A 17940-nucleotide genomic window follows, 5' to 3' on the forward strand; every position below is an offset into this window, starting at 1 on the left:
TGCATGTCCAGTACAGTCATGGGCCATTCAATACGTGTGTAACACAAGCACAGGCAATTCAATGCATCTGTAACACAATCGCAGGCAATTCAGTGCACGTGTAACACAATCACAGGCAATTCAGTGCAGGTGTAACACAATCGCAGGCAGTTCAGTACATGTGTAACACAATCACGAACAATTCAATGTATGTGTAACGCAATCACAGGCAATTTAATGCATGTGTAACACAACCACAGGCTATTCAATGCATGTGTAACACAATCAAGGGCAATTCAATGCATGTGTAAGACGATCATAGGCAATTCAGTGCATGTGTAGTACAATCACGGGCAATTCAATGCATGTGTAACACAATCACGGTCAATTCCATTTATGCAGCCCTCCAGCTAACTAAATGAGAAATGAGAGTGTAAAATGCGTAGTAGAGACTGAAAATGAGATTTCTAAAGAATATTCTTTAGTGAAGCTGTGCTGTAAATTCCAACTTTGCTTGTAGGCTGCCTTAGATTTTGGTGTCCAAGTGTTATCAATTTTATTTGAAGGCTGCCTTTGATATTGGTATTCAAGGTCTCACTGGATAGTTTCGTATTTTGACATCCCCCTAATTTTTAAGGTAGAAGGCATGAACCTAATTATCACAAGCCTAGCATTTATAAATTCACACATAAGCTAAATCTATAATGTGGTTTAGATTTACTTTGAGTTAGGCTTGGAAATAGGTTGGCTTGTTGGTGACTGCCTGTCACAGTTAGATGAATGTTGGTGTCTGCTACAGAGGTATCTAAGAATCTAGATGGTTGAGGGGTGATGAAAAGTATGCTAATTTGTTATAGTACTAGTGAACTTTATTCATGCATAAGGCACATACTGATTCTTTTAGCTGCCTTGTCACAGAAAAATATTCAAAATAGTATTTCTTGTCAAAAGTGAATGTAAAATTTAGGGGTTGGTGGCAGTGTTGGTTCAGTATAAAAACCACCAGTTACATCAGGAATTAACCTGATTACTGCAGTCAAAATCTCACATGTATGCTTTATACAAAAATCATTAGTTTGTTTTTATTTGTATCTTCAGTGTAAAATTATTCTCATTTTTTTGTAATTGGTCATTGTCGGATGAAAATTCACCAGATAAACTGTCCAGTGAGACCTCAAGTGTTATCAAGTAATGAATTCCATGCACACCTTCACATCCTAATGCGTTGGACACATCACTGTTTAGATTAATGGTGTCTGAGTGCAGGAAACGTTCATGGAGAAAGATGATTTACCGTTAAAACCCTCAAGAAATCTGCCCCTCATGAAGACAGTAGTCAAATCAATTAGGCACTTGAAGAACACCCAACATAGTAGCACAACAGCACAGGAGAAGTTAAAGGTGCCAATTATGGAATGGACTTTATGTTGTTGTTTTTTTTTTTATATTTCATGGTTATCATAATTTTTGTGTTTGTACTTTTTTAATTGGGGAGGAGAAAATGGGTCGGCGTTTTGGAAGCTGAATATTAGCGAGCTGTTACATGTCTTAAGTTTTACGAGCGGGAACCTGATCTCCTGTCTGTTTGAATCTAGTTTGTAACCCAAAGAGGTCAAGTCTAGATAGTGGACAGACGGGAGAACGAGAATATGAAAATCTATGTATCCAACGGACCAAACTAAAGTTGTCGTTGACCACCAGACCAAACGAAAGCTGTCGTTGACCATCAGACCAAACCAAAGCTGTTGTTGTACTTTTGACAATGACTGAATCTGTAGTGTTATGAGATACATTTACATAATAAGATATGGTCTCCTATATGGGTCAGCAATTGTTGGTAACCAGTTGGGTAAACTGCTTGCATCTGCATCACCGGAGTTTGTTAGAACTGATGTTACATATGCAGCGATGCCAGCTACTACTTCCAATGGCTCCACTGCATCAGTGCAGTAACTTGAAACCCAGGAACAGGTGAAGGTATTGCTGGCAATTGTTGCTATCTAGATGTACTGGAACTTTGAATCAATGCTGCTGTATGCAGCCCATCGTGGACCACCCGATGTGTCCGAATTGGTTGGAGCACTGTTGTTCTGTCTGGTCAGTTTAAGCTAAATAACAACACTGGGTTTGACGCAGATTGGTCACACGGCCTGGAATGAATGATGGGTGGAACCAGTTTAGGTTAAATTACTTGAATGTTTGTGCACATAGCACAAGACGTTAGACATGAAATGTAATTGTTTACGTGATATATATAAATGGAATGTTTAAACATGTTAATCATCTGTTGGCATATTGTAACTAACCGTACTCAACTGTCCATTTTCTTTAGAATATATGAAACAGTAGACGTTCTTATGCTGATTTTCTTTTAGTTTCTTCACTGTAAGGTTTGGCACCGATTCATACTCATTGAAACCCTTGTAAGAATAGTTCAGTACTACGATGCTTAACTGGACATTCTGTCATCTTCACAAGTGAGTGACAACAAATGATAGTCATGGCTCCTTAAATACGTATAAGTAATGATATTTCTCCATTGAAATTCATTTGAGCGAATCTGGCTTTAAGAACACTATTTTGTCTGTCTCTGTCGGCAAAACATCAAAGCGAGGCAACATACCTGATTGATAAGGCACTGATATTTAATTTTTAAAAAAAAACAAAAATATGTATCATGTATACAAATAAATAGCATGGATCATAATTAAATAACCAGATAAACATAATCTTTCTTAAATGTCTTACCTACAAGTTTTTAGTAAGTAATAATTCGCTTTAATAGCCGACTCTTTTGTATGGTGCAACGACTTCAGATTAACCTATTGTCAGCCCTAACCTGTGTCAGTACGCGTGCCAAGTATTGTCTTAACTACGCGTGTTACAGGGACATTTTCTAGGCCTTTGTCTCACAGATAAAACTACCACAGAATTTTTTAACCGTAATGAATCCAGTGCCGATTTAAACCTGTGTTTAAAAATACATGTTATGTAGCGTAGTGTATATGCAATAACAGTCTACTTATAATGTACGTACGCATTGGAAATGGGGTGGGGTGGGGTGAAACATCGATAATAATTTGTCTAATACGTAACCTGTTCGACTGTCGGCGTTTGAATTTTAGCGGACACGAGACAAACTTTTTAAAGTTACGCAGCTTATTTCTTTGATGCAGCCAGACATTCAACGTCGGTGGACTATCAGTTTTATTAAACACGTTAATATTATTAATCTTTGATCGTTTCTGCGTGGATTAAATATAGGCCGTTGTATTGGGGTGGGGGTGGGGGTGCGTTAAGCGTACGTACGCAGGTGGGGGTGTAAAAAAGTACGCATGTGTACAGGGAGGGGGAGGGGTCAAGCTTTGCCAGATTTTTCCGTACGTACTAAATGGATGGCTCCTAATGGGATTTCCAATTTCAAGTCTGTTAAAGGACTGAAATCTCATCAATAAATCATTGTCTCTGGGAAAAAAAATTCAGTCACAGCTAGGACAAGCTCTCAAAAGATTATTTTTACTGAAATCTTACTTTAATTAATAACCAATCACGGCCAGCCAAACCCATATATGCTCTATTTTATGTACAGTGGCGTCACTAGGGCTGGTGTCACCCAGTGTGGTAACTCATAGTGTCACCACATAGACCTCCTTCCTGCACAACAATTCAAAACTTTTATAGACAGTCACGTGAGTTAACTCATGGTGTCACCCACACAGACCTCCTTCCTGCACAAAAATTCAAATTTTTTTATTTTTATATAGACAGTAATTTTGGTGTCACCCGGTGCGGTCAGCACCCCCTGCAACCCCTTAGTGACGTCACTGTTTATGTTCACCCATTTCTAGACGTGGTTCCCATTTTTTCATATTATTAGTAGCGTGGATCCTTACGAGCTTGCAGTTTATATTTGTTGTAGATGATTATAGCATTTATTATTTAAAGCAAGTTTCGAAAGCATCGATCTATGAGGTTTTCATAAAAAAGGTGGGGTAATGTGATATTGCCCGTTTGTGCGTGCGTTCTACATGTCACGCTATTCCTCTCCTTTCAAAATATAATTTCGGATGGTGGTGGCGGTGGACAGTATATGTGTACACGGATTTTGAATGTTGATCCACCCTGATTGGCGAGTTTAGAGGGTGGGTCTAATTTTACATAAATCTTAAATAGTTTATAATCTGTAAGTCACACATGTCTCAAAATTGGTGAGCATGATCATTAACCAGTGTGTCAGCACACATTTTGTTGTTGTTGTTGTTGTTGTGGGGTTTAACGCCATTTTTCAGCACTTGATTGGCTATACATGGCGGCCAGTATTAATGGTGGAGGAAGAACCTGGGAAAACCCAGGAAAGAACCACCGACCCACGAGAAGCACACATTTTGATATGATCTCCAAAAATACCCATGGATAACACCACTTTCCACCCCCTCACTGGGAGAATGGGTCATACAGGTGTCGCTCCAAGGTCATAACTTAAAGTCTCTTGAAATGATTGAGATAGCAGCCATATATCCATCAATGTGTTTACTGATCATGAATTGAAGAATGAAGATAAATAAATGATATTGTCCCCTAATCTCTCCTAACCAACAGTCTTATCTCTATGCGGTGGGAAAAACAGGAATGTACAGAAATGTTCGTTATTCAACCACTTCACTTTTTAGCAGTAAAATGCATATTGTAATTAACCTATTCTTCAAAACATAATAAAATTATGCTATCTAATTTATAAATGACAGATTCTTGTTGTTTCTCTGCTTGTATTTATTTGAGTGTGAATGCGCGTGTGTGTGTCGTTCGTTTTAAAAATTATATTCGTTTGTAAGTGACGTCTACAGAAAAAATATAAATAACTTTATAGCTTTTTAATAAAAAATTTTTTTTACTCTTTGAAACTTAAGTCATTTATGAAATTATTTTGGTTTGTAAAATTATATATACAGGAAACATCGAGGACTGTGTGCTTAGTTTCTAAATGTTTGCTTCTATGTTTTTATTCAGGATGACTCAAATATGGGAACTACATCTAGATGACAAAAAAAGAAAAAATACTTCAAAGACTTCCTCATATCATTGCTTGGAGAAAATTATATGATAAAATACTTTGTAAAAAACAGAGATAAGGATTAGGGCTACAGTTATTACGGCCACATTGATGTTTTATGTTGGCGCGTTCACGACCCTCGTTCGGCCACCTGTGCCCTCCAACATCAAAGTCTTGACTGGGAGAATCACAGCAATGCAACGGTAACTGCTTGCTAAACAGCAGTAACACGTACATTAAGTGCATGTCAACCACCGACTGTTTCAACAGCTCCAGGTGTTCTAATGAGATAAAATAAATAAGGTACCAATGATTGAAGTCATGCTGGGAAATCTGCAGACCTATGTCGACATTTTGATTTTGGATCAGGGGGTTCCTGGGGGCCGAGAGAAACACCACAAACGCGTGTCTTGGAGCACTGATACCTCATTGATTAGTTAGTTATTTGCCATAATAATTGCTTATCAGTTACTCCATACGAGCCTGTGATTAGCGCGAGAGATGATAACGTTGAAACGCCTCCTGGGTTCATAAATTATATCAAGCATGCTTCTGCGGTCATCGAAGAGGTTATCACAGCCAATTACAGCTTTATTTTCAACGATTCGGCTTTACTAGCACTGGCATCATTATCACGCCAATTAGCAAAATTGTGATGGCCTTTTCGGTTTAGAACAACTGTGTTCAGCTCCAAAAATAGCCTGCGAACATCACTGCAAAAACCTGATATATGACTAAGAAGAATCACACATGAGAACATTAATAAATCTCAGTGAAATTGATCCCGACTTTGTACAAAGTCCAAGGTCGAAATTCGGGTTGATGGCAATTACAGAGGACGTTTCCACATTTCCTACCACGTTCCTGACGTTTCCAGTGGCATGCTGGATATGACGTCGGTTAGCATCGTTGTGAAACATCACTGATGGACCAGCAGACCTCGCATAATCATCGCTGTATCTGGCGATTCCAAGAATCGTCGTGGCAAGGTCGACTTAGTCCAAACTTCGATTTCCTTTACGTAGATGAGATATGCACTCTTGAAAAACACAATGATGCCGTTTTGACTAATCCAATCTTATAATTTGCACCATAATTTGAATTATCGGCCTGTTAAGTTTTCCATTGATTTCCAAGGATGCATCGTATTGGTGAAAGTACCGAGAAGTGTAATGGACTTGTACTATTCGTCCATCTCCAATAGGCTCTTTAGTGCGGTATGAATACTACTGAAAACTTAACTTGCTTAGATCTCGCATGGACAGAATTGCGTCCATGTCAAACTCGGAATCAGGTACATCTTTGAAAAGAGCTATCGTTTATACATTATCGATTTCGTTTAGTACCTTTTCAGCCTGCTCCGTTTTCCGAATCCGATTCCCAATGCTTTATTTCCAATAATCGAATCAGTATTGGCATGTACATGTACTAACACGCCAGTCGTTTTTGAAAAGCTTCGTTGACCGCCCTGGATGGAGTGTAGCCGGCTTTTCTTGCCGAGTCACTAAGCATCGTTGTTGATCTTGAATCGATTGGACCGTGCGCAATACCAGATTTTATATCACATCTCAGCGTGTTTAAAAATCGGTGCCACACACGTGGCGAGGCCCACGAGCATTTTCGGCACACTTGTGAAAAATCCCAGGACGATATCGCCAAGGCCTTGTCCGTAATATGTCGCATAAGCGGGTTTTCTCACGTCATCTCGCACGACTATCACACATTCACGTATAACTCTCACTGTATTAAATATCTAGTCAATTTCTAATGAACACTTGGATCGACAAGGTTTCTCCGCGAAGATCCATTGCGTACTTGTCCTGGTCCACGAGGGAAAACTATACGTGTGCTAGAGTCGAGGATTGTTGCATAGAAGTTACACGGGCGCCGCGGCAGTAATTGACAACAGATCACCCCGGACGCTTCGGGGAAAACCTGTACAATTTGAAACCTGGGAGGCTTGCGTCGTCGAGAATGAGGCTCTGTTACTGCCACTGGTGGCATCGCATGTTAGATTAATTTGAAGCGTTGAAGAAATCCTGACAATGTATCTCGAGATATTGTATCCCATGCGTAAGATTCATTCGCTTTCGGTAACCTTATTAATATCTTAAGAGCAACAAAGAACCGTTCTTAGCAACGGTCTCTCTAAACACCCCAAGACACGCCAAGACTCTCCATGAACACCCCAATATTACATATATTGGCACCAAAGCTCTCATAAACGTACTAAGAAGCGAAAAAAAGCAAAAACACATACGGACATTGTTACCATCAATGATTAATAGTATTGGTTGATGTCCCTATTTCCAATAACCTACGGAAACTAACTCTTATGCATCAAATCTCTTTAATTTTATAATATTATTAAACAATTTCCTTATTTAATGGCTATGCACCATACTTCTCTTATTTATTTTGTTATAAACTGTTTATATACAAATTTTAATTTTAAATCGTGCATCAACATTTTTAACAGAGACGTTTAGAATACATGACCAAAGAGTGTTACAAGCTCCACGCGAGTGATTTCCCTTGATTTTATGTCGCCGTGAAGGAAAGTCGCTCTGTAATTCCTTTCGATTTTACATCAATGTCGTGCTTGATATATCAGATGAATTTATCTAAACTGACTGATTATACAGGCCATTTAATGACTGGTACAGTCACATAGACAATTAATTATCAATAATAACTCACAAACCACCAAGTCGTTTAATTCTCAGTATGAATTACTCTGTCTCAATAGCAAATCCAGAGGACATGCCAAATACATTACCCAAATTACAGACTGATTTAAAAGAAGAAAAACGATGAAACACACATAACTGGTTTATTTCAGAAGTTATTAATGCTTTCGCAAGCATAGTAATATAATATACAAGGTAGATTTTCATCGTTTTAAATTTATTTAATATAGCAAGTTTCTAGCTGAAATCAGAAAGAATATATATGAGCTATCGAATTTACATTTATTTTTACCAAAATAACTTTCCAATGTTTCCAAAAAGAAAATATAAAATTAACTTTTAGTAAATCAAGCCATTATCAACACTATCAAAAACAATGCATATTTATTGACTATTGAGTTCTCTAGCAAATCGTGCTTTCTTCGCATTATATTTACAAAACAAATTGCATAAAGAGTTATTGACGAGTAAAATGATAGTACAACGTATCAAAGAGTTATTGATGAGTAAAACGATGGTATAACGTATCAGTGATTTGTCGGAAACAGTACAAACGAACATCCGATATGTATTGATCCTGTCCTTCTGTAGACAGACGCTTCTTACAGAACTTACAAGAGCTTTCTGGAACATATTGCTACAGAGCTAGATAGAAGTGTTGAGTCCGTGGAAGAAAGAGTGCTTGAGATGATGGAATTTGGAAGTGATGATGAGAAGAGTATATCCAGGCCAATAGATCCTGTATTCCCCTCGGTTACATGCTATCTTTGCACGAGACATCTGAAAGATAATGTCAGGCACTTCCTTCAAAATAAAAATATGGGTGGAAAAGGGTTAACGCGATATAATAAAGACCCAGATATTTGATACCGGTGTCATCACAGATGCAAATACTACAATAGATTTTGAAAGTTGATCAGAACTTTTGGAAATAGTCATCAATGAATAGCATCCGACATTTGCACTATACTTATAAATAACTTGAAACCAAGACTACATAAATATTTTTTCAAAAAGATAGCTGCAAAAATACTGAATGCGTGAATTTGACTAATGACAATGCATCCATCAATAACATTCTACAACTTTTCGTTTGACTGGAAACCACAACACGCGCAAGATCTAATACACAAACTTTTCAGCGTGACACAGCACCATTTCATGGTTGATAGAAGCGCTCTTTACGACAGCGCGAATTATCAGTTAACGAAAAAAACAACACATTTGTCATATACATGACAGCGTCTGGAGGTGCAAATCCGAAAAGCAAACCACGGAGATTTTCGGAAACGTCCTCAAGGACATTACACGTATATAGAAATCAAAGTACATGAAGTCACTAAATGGAAAATACACCGTAATTAATAAAGCTATTATTATATACTACTAATTATTAAATATATATTGTGTTTTGGAAAGTTAAATGATATCAAGAATTTACATGTATCTGTAATCGTAGTATTGATTTATTGTAAAGAAGATTTAGCTACCAACTTCATGCTCAGTAATAATTAATTTAGAAATAATTTTGGAAACTACAGAACATGATATATTGGCATTTAAATTCAAACATTTAATACTTCGCAACTACTTCAAACAATGTTGGAGTCAGCCTGAAATATTGAAATTAGTAAGATGATTTACAGATCGTTAATTGATTCAATATTTAATTATTTACATTATGTTCTAAAAATAAAGAAATTCTATAACTGTATGAAGTTGGTAAGCTTGAAGGGAAAAAATAATTATATATATACTATTATATCTAAAATGTATGAATATACAAGCATCATGTATGCTACTTGGTATGTTCAATTCAGAAATAGATAAATAAATATATCTTTAAGAGCGAAAGACTGACAGAATAAAAAAGGATAATGAATCATTACACTAACCTGTATCGTAAATGCGATGCTGTCATTTTCCGCATATATTACAAGACAAAATAAGCTAACGAGGCCTGACATGATTAGGATATTGTAGACAAGGATAAAACACTATTGTCACAATTAACACATTTCAGTTCATATTGTACCAAAATATGTCCGATCGAAATGTCACAATATAAACTGTAATTACTGTAAATTAATCCACAATGTACACACATGTATGGCTCTTTTGTACAAATTTTAAGCGTGTGGTGCGTTTAATTTTCAAACCTTTTTATTTTCGTTCAAATTTGCGTGCATTGATTAACTTAATAAAAGTGACTTTAGTTATAATTAACTGTTTATATCTTTTTTTATTTATTGCAGACATCAATGAATAACCATGTGATTAGTGCGAATGATCAATAGCAGTGAGCTAATTATTGTTTCTAAAACAAATCGGATTTCTTTGCAAATTTCTAGTGTGCAGTAAATGTAATTTCGTTTCATTCAGATTAGCGTGCATTCAATAACTTAATAAATGTTACTTTAATTTTAATTAACTGTTGACATTTTTTTCGGCGACTTAGAGATGTGTTGGTATCTTCTTTAATTGTAGACGTCAATGAATAATGGCGTGATTAGTGGAAATTAATATTAGTGCTAATTATTATTTTCAATATGCATGAATTGGGGGCAGAGGCGTAGCTGGGGGGGGGGGGCAGGGGGGTACATATGTCCTCGGGCGCCAAGGTACAGGGGCGCCAAAATGAGGCTTACAACTTTACATCATAATAAGTAAACAAGGGTAATATTCAAAAATGTGATTAAACGTGGAGGGGGCTGGGGGGCCAATTTTATAGTTCGTCCCCGGGCGCAAAATATCATAGCTACGCCTCTGATTGGGGGCGACTTATCCCTTGACTGGAGTGTAAGTGTCTTGGGGTCGAAATGTCTAGGGAATTTTCTTGGTGTCGAAATGTCTTGCTCCCATGTGGTATTGCTACTTATTTATAAATGTTGATAAATATTCACATTACTGCACCCGAACACTCTTCGTCGAAATGAGAGTTGTTTCCCTTTGGCAAATCTTTGATCTCGCTACTTTTTCTGTTAAATAAACAATCGCTAAATATTCACACTTTTTGTTTCTATGTTTGTTTGTGCTGTTGTTGAAATTTAAAGTAGGCAAATGATTGAGTGTTGATGTGTTTTTTGAGAGTCTTGGGGTGTCTTGGGGTGTTTAGTGAGACCCGTTGGATTGAATACGTGAAACGGTGGCCATATTGTTCTTGTTTATTTTTTGTTTACTCCGATATATCATCGAGCACCCCAGACCCGGTCCTGCTAAATACTGCATAATCATGGGGATGAAAATACAGTATTGTTAAAGAAAGTAAAGTAATTGAGTAAATAAAAATAAAAAATTGTACAGTTTGTTGTTGTTTATCAACTGACATTAATATGAAAATTGATGGCGCTTGTGTAAAGTAACAGAACTTCACATGAATATTGACAGAATAAGAGTAGTGAAGTGGGATACCCTACGGACAATGGAAATTCCAGTCAAAACACCCCTGGGACACTCTACGGACAAGGGAAATTTAACATGGCGAAAAATCGTGGGACAATCTACGGACAAGGGGAATTTAACATGGGAATAAATCGTGGGACAATCTACGGACAAGGGGAATTTAACATGGGATTTTTTTTTTAAAATTTTAAAAAAAAGGGGTAGGCAATTCAAAGGCTATCTCTTTTCGAGATATATGGCTGGCCCTGAAAAGGGCCTTTGGGTTTTCTTCTAATTTCTTCTTTTCCTCCACCAACTTCTTATTTTATCTCCAACACTCTTTCTCTTCTTTTTTTTCTCCTCCTCTTCTTTCTTCTCTTCCTCCTCTTCTTCTTTCTTCCTCTTCTCATTTTCCTCTTCTTTTTCAATTTTTTCGTTCCATGTTCTTATTCTTATCTTTTCCTCTTCATCCTCCTTCTCCTCCTTGATCTCTTTCATGACACCACTAATCTTGTCCTTTGCTTTTCTTAAGTTATTAATTTCCATCTTTACACGATGGGGACTATAGGAATAATGGTCTTCAACGAGTCTTATTAGCATCTGTTCCATTATTCCTAAGTTGTCTAAAACGTCTTGCAAGGTTTGTATTTTGTCCATTTGGTTTGACGCCATCTTCTTTTTATTCTTTGCAGAATGGTTTGAACGACGAATACTGTGGGTTCTTATACGAAAAGCGCGAACGTGAAGGAAAACACCCCCTAAAACATAAAATGGATCTTACCTAGATCATGACCCAACATCGCGCGGACGTGAAGGAAAACATCCCCCTACTTTTTTCATATAATATAACCCTAACTATACTCTTCACATACGCTAAGAAACCCATAATCTACTATTCACACAAACTTACTTCACCATTTACAAACACAAACACACAAACACACACACACTTCCACTATTAATAAAGAGTTAGTGTTTATATTCACACTACTCTACCTACACACATTGGCTAATTAATAGTTATTTCTTTTCTAGATTATTGGGTAGCCCTGAAAAGGGCTGTTTTGTTTGGAACTTCATGGACACCTGGTTAATGGTGGCACCTTCCAGGTCTTGCGCCACATACACATCTTATCCCCCAGTTACTTTTTACCTTTTGGGGGGAGAGAGCAGAGGCAGGATATGTCGCTTCAGAATCCCAATTTTCACTCTCTGGGATTCTGAAATTTTTTCTTCTCTCCTTTTCCTCTCCCTCTTCTTTGTATCTTCTCTCCTCCTCTTTATATCTTCTTTCCTCTTCTTCTTTATATCTTCTCTCCTCCTCTTCTTTTTTTCTTCTTTCCTCCTCTCTTATCCTTCCTTCCTCGACAATGGCTTCCGCGGCCAGTTCATTTAATATGCGCCTGGCATATTCCAGATGCACATGAAGCTCCAACAGTTTCTCAAGTCTCGTGTTCATTTTTTGGTGTTGATCAATCAACAAGGGTAGCTGGACTGCCGAACGACTTTCAATTTATACTGAAAGCGCGGACGTGAAGGAAAACATCCCCTAATAACATAAAATTCATCTTACCTAGATCATGAACCAAAAAAAAAACAACAACGCGCGGACCTAAAAGAAACACTCACTCACTTTTTATGCTACCCATCATTATTTTAAAATTTTTTATAAATCACTTCAATTGACTATCACATAAGCAAAGCAATCCAATCTAACCCCAAATATACACCTCAAACACCAAAAAGACATAATTTTAATCTACTATCCACACCAACCTACTTTATCACTTACAAACACACAAACACACAATCCTATACACAAAAACAAACATTTTTTATAAAAGAGTTAGTGTTTATTTTCACACTACTCTACCTACACACATTGGCAAATTAATAGTTATTTCTTTTCTAGAGTATTGGGTAGCCCTGAAAAGGGCTGTTTTTTTTGTTTTGCTATGGCATTCTTTTTTTAGTTTCTAAGAATGCGATGTCCTCTGAGGATAGACTTTCTGGCGATAGGTCTGCTTCTTCGGAAAGAGAAGAAGAATTCTTTGGTGTCGATACGACAATCGACAAAGCCTCTGTCAGCTTCAGGTTGCTGCTGCTGCTGCTGCTGCTGTTGCTGTTGTTGCTGCTGTTGCTGCTGTCTCTGAAGTCTGTACTTCTCTGTCCATTCTTCTTTCTCCCTGTTCATTTCTTCTCTGAAGAGCTCTTCTATCAGGTCTTCAGTGATTTTTAACATTCTCACATTCTCTATTTCTTCTGGCTTCGGTATCAGACTGTGTCTGACCCTATGCAAATTCACGTAGGCTTCGTTGAGCTTAGCTAGTTTGGAGCACATCTTCTTAGGAGGATGAGTCGACAATGGATGGTTAGACTGGGAACAAACCGGTTCTTAAAGTTAAAGCGCGGACGTGAAGGAAAACATCCCCACACGGTTTTCGAGCCGCAACGTTCATGAGAGGGATAGTAAGAAATGAAAGAGCATCAATCCAACATTCTTATAGCTAAACAAAAGACAAAGGCATTTTTTTCAAAACACAACATTTTTTATTCAAAAAATCACTTAACACTAAACAACAACATTTTTAACAATAATCCAACACTATAACATCAAACAATCTTTTCAAATACAATCTACTTAGAACAGGGTTGACAACGTTGTGAATGAAATTGTGATTTCCACTGTTGGAAATCATTAGGCCATTGATGGACACTACGTTTCCTAGCTTGAGACAAAAGATAAGCATAATGGTCACAAAACCATCGATCTACTTTCACATCGTTTCTAGCAGAAGAACGAGGATCGAAATGAGTCACTAAATGTTCTAAGGAATAGCCCAGGCTGCGATGATGCAGAAAATACACACAGTACTGTCCACACACCAAGGAATCTGTGCCTTGTAATTTCACGTTATTGAATCGGGTGGTTTGAGCATTTCTTCTCATAAAGTCGATGATATCGTCTTCCAAAGGGGGCAATCCGTACGAATCGAAATATTCCACACATCCTTCTTGAGGAAAGTAGACGGCTACCCAGTGGGTTCCTGGGAGATGACTGTCGTCCGTGTTGATCACGTAAGCTTGATGGTCTTTAGGTTTGCGATGAGGGAGTTCATCTTTAGCACAGACGACAGGATTCCAAGAAGCCGTATACGAACTGTGGTTCAAAAGGTAATAAAGTTCCCAGGTATCCATTGTTTTCTGTGTTGTTTTTTTTCTTCTTCTTCACAGGTAATAATAAGTCGTCAATTCGATCCTGACTTTTTGCTTGAAAATGTCTGACGAATAAACGGTTATTCGTTCTGTTTCCTCACTCTGATTCAGGAGAGCTTCGATACGATGGATCTCTTGAGTGGTTAATGGTGGACAAGAATGTTCACGCAAGTCTTTATACCACTGGTGCAACACGTCTTTGTTCGAGATGAGACTCCAAGCTTCGTCCAGATACTCGTCCAATTTTTCTTCTTGACTTAACATCAGGCATTTATCGTGTTGAATTTGACTGGGATGATCGTTTTGACATCCATAGCAATTTTTCTTGATCAATTCCGTTATTTTGTCGACCAAGTGTTTGGCAAAACAGGAGACTAAATGGGCTTCTTGTTCTGGCCATCTCGACTTCATTATGATATCTTCTTCGTCTTTGTCTTGGGATTCTCCTTTCACGGTCTCCTCACATTCCATGTCCAAAGTTTCTCCACTTTGTAAAGAGGGATAACAGTCTTCCATGGCTTCTAGTAATCTAGAATGACTTCTCTCAAACTGTTGATTTCTATGGTATTATCGAATTCTGCATACAGGATGACGTTCACCGTGTCTGGTAGACCAACCGCAAACTGAAGTTCCACACGAATCTGGCCAGATTTTATAGGGTGGAAATGTCCCTCGTCGCTGCCCTGGTCAGGAGTGAAATCGAAAGCCCACAAAGCATAGCCTCTGTCATATTCGTCGTACGTAATGCCGTGACTGGTGTTAGTTCCTAACTGTCCGGTGGCTTCGTACAGGGACAAGTACGATCTCAAGTAATTCGACTTAGTCCTATCGGCGACATTAAAGACAGGTTCGAAAGGTCGGGTACACAAGGTCTTGCCGTCGCGACTGACTTCGATCTTGGACACTCTGTAATGTTGAAACTCAAAAGGATTTTCGTTATAGACACCATTGAAAGCTGAATTCTTGACGATACCAACAATCAAACGTTTGGGTAACTGTCCTTGGAACAGATGATCTTCGATCTTGGATCGGAGTCCAGAGGCAATGGTGAACGTTTTCACTTCCACGCGTCGTATGGGATACTTGGCGGTTGTTCTGCTCAATGTCTCACTGATGTCGTTACCTACGTTAGGTAACACTTCCACACGACGCACGTAGAGTCTGGCTTCTTCGATGCTGGTTTTGTAAGTGGCATCAGCAGCACCAGTCATCAAATGGAAAGCAGCACTACTGCGATTCAGTCTCAGGCGGACATCCACCCCGTTCAGCAAATACTTCTCTTGTAACCACATGTCCAAATGCAAGCGATCCATCAGTTCTAAACTACGACTTAGATGAATTTTCTTTCTTCGTTCTACAAATCCCGTTGTATTTGGTTCCTCCCCAGCAACAATTGTAGTTTTGTTGAACCTATCCGCTTGGTCAGGTTTCCATACCACGCAAGCATCCAGATGAGTGTTCTTGGCTTCTTTTCCGTACGTCAAGAGATTTTCCAGGTACGCTCGATAAGGGTAAGTATCCATGCTGCTGCTGACCAGTTTGTTATTCAAGTACAAGTCCACTTCGCTAAACAAGGAATGCATGAAATTGTTGACGGGAGCTACTACATCATCATTGTCTATGGCACCGTTGTTCGCTTCGGTTACTTTGACTTTCAAGTACAGGTAACTGCTATTCAGATCGATGTAATCTTCGGGCTGTCCTTTGATTTCAAATTCGATGGGAGCAGAATCGGTCAATGTGGAGATGGGATTAAATTCCACCCACTGGGATTCTTGCATGGTCATCATCGTGGGGGGCATGGCAAACAGATCCAGTTCCGTCTTGGAACAAGCGCAAGACTCTCGGTGCATCATTTTTTTCTCTTTCTCAATAATCGAAAACGTCTAAGTCTCGAACGGTTCTTCTTTTCTTGGCCTTTCTAGCTTGAAGTCTGGTGAAAGGGTGTTTTCTTCGTCGTCTCTTTCTGCCTTGTCCTTGCTGAATGCCTGACTCGGTAGCGTGCAGGGCATTTATAGGTGTGTCTCGTCGGCCTAAAATGTCTTTTCCCGTTTGCAGCAAGACATTTTTGCCAGCCCTCATGAAGGCTTCTTTAGGGTTTTGTTTGTCGATGATGACATTTTGGAGAAATTCTTTGCCTTGCGTCAGTGCCGCATCTTTCAAGGCGTGCAATCCGCGTGTCACCATCGGTTTCAACACCGGAGCCACTGAACGAAAGGCCGATTTTAACATGTCTCCTAAACCGTGTCCTCGCTGTCGTGCAACCCCTCGGTACACTGGATACATGACTTACTTACGAGTCGTGAGAGAACCGTTTTCGAAAATGGAGTTTCACCGTGACTTTTCCTTTGGTGAATGGAATATTTTGTCCCAGATCTCCTTTTATACTAATGTTGACCGTGTCCAAATACGACTTGCTGACCGGCAAATAGTGAGGATGGACAAATTCGCGGTGGACGTGGTAAGTGTTTCCACCTTCCTCGTCAGCGTTTGCTGCAGAATCCACTTTGAAAGGAATGACACGCAGTAACGGCACGGAGGTGTGTCCCACCACGTTGTATTCCACCACATCGGAATACACAAACATCAAATTCAGTCCTTGGTTCAGTTCTACCGGGGTACGAAAATACTTGACAAAAGTATCGTTGTCGTAAATGACGGCTTTTTGGGGTAGTGGTGTTTGTTCTACTTTCTTCCTCATCTTTATGTCACCACCCAACATGTCAAACAATTCATCATTAAAATAGAAACCCATGATTTTTTCCCCCTCAGGAAATTTCATCAGGAAGCGACGAGCTGTTTTGTGGTATTCCATGGTGACAGATTTGGCCTTGAAAGTCTTAAAAGCTTCCCCAAACACGACATTAAACTTGGTGGCTATGGTGTTGACCAAATGTTGACCACTAAAATAATAGCCTGAGGGAATGAGCAACTGATAGTCGGTCCAGTTTGGATTGTTTTTGTTAGGTTTTTTCTTGTCATATTTGCTATTGTCATTCATCCACTTTTGCAATGGTTCGTCATAAACTTCCACCGTAAAAAAATTTTGATGGGTAAGGACATTGAGGACTTGGGTCGGGTGAATCATTTCGACTAAAGCCACTTCCCAATGGGCTTCGTGATCTAAGGGGATGGCTTGAGGTAATTTGGCCGTGTAACAGCACAACGTGTTGTTGGGAAACACCTCCATGGAACTGTCACTGGGTAAGGTTAAGTAAAATTGGTTTTGGTGACTCATAATTCCAGAGTTCTGTGGCTGTCCGAGGGAATATTAGTGGACGTCAGAGGTGTGTCTCCGCCCAAAATGGGGTTCTGGTTCTGGTTGTTGTTGTTGTTGGAGTGGTGACTGGCACTGGCACTGGACACAACGTTCCCGTTCGAGGAGAATTTCAGGGAGGGATTGGGAAGCAGGTAACCGATGCAACTGCTCAATAAAATGGTCCACAATTGTTTGTCTCCTTGTTGCAAACTCAAATTGGCGATGGCTGCCCCGATGACACAATACACCACGAAGATTTGGCAGAAAAAGACGATTTGCGTTTTAGGCACACGTTCTCCACACCACACCCACAAGGGTTGTTTTTGTAAATCTTGCACAGAAGAACTAGGGGAAGAAGGAGTGGT

This window comes from Sinohyriopsis cumingii, chromosome 1 (assembly GCF_028554795.1).
Source record: "Sinohyriopsis cumingii isolate HCF-2022 chromosome 1, ASM2855479v2, whole genome shotgun sequence".
In the NCBI taxonomy this organism is placed as follows: domain Eukaryota; kingdom Metazoa; phylum Mollusca; class Bivalvia; order Unionida; family Unionidae; genus Sinohyriopsis; species Sinohyriopsis cumingii.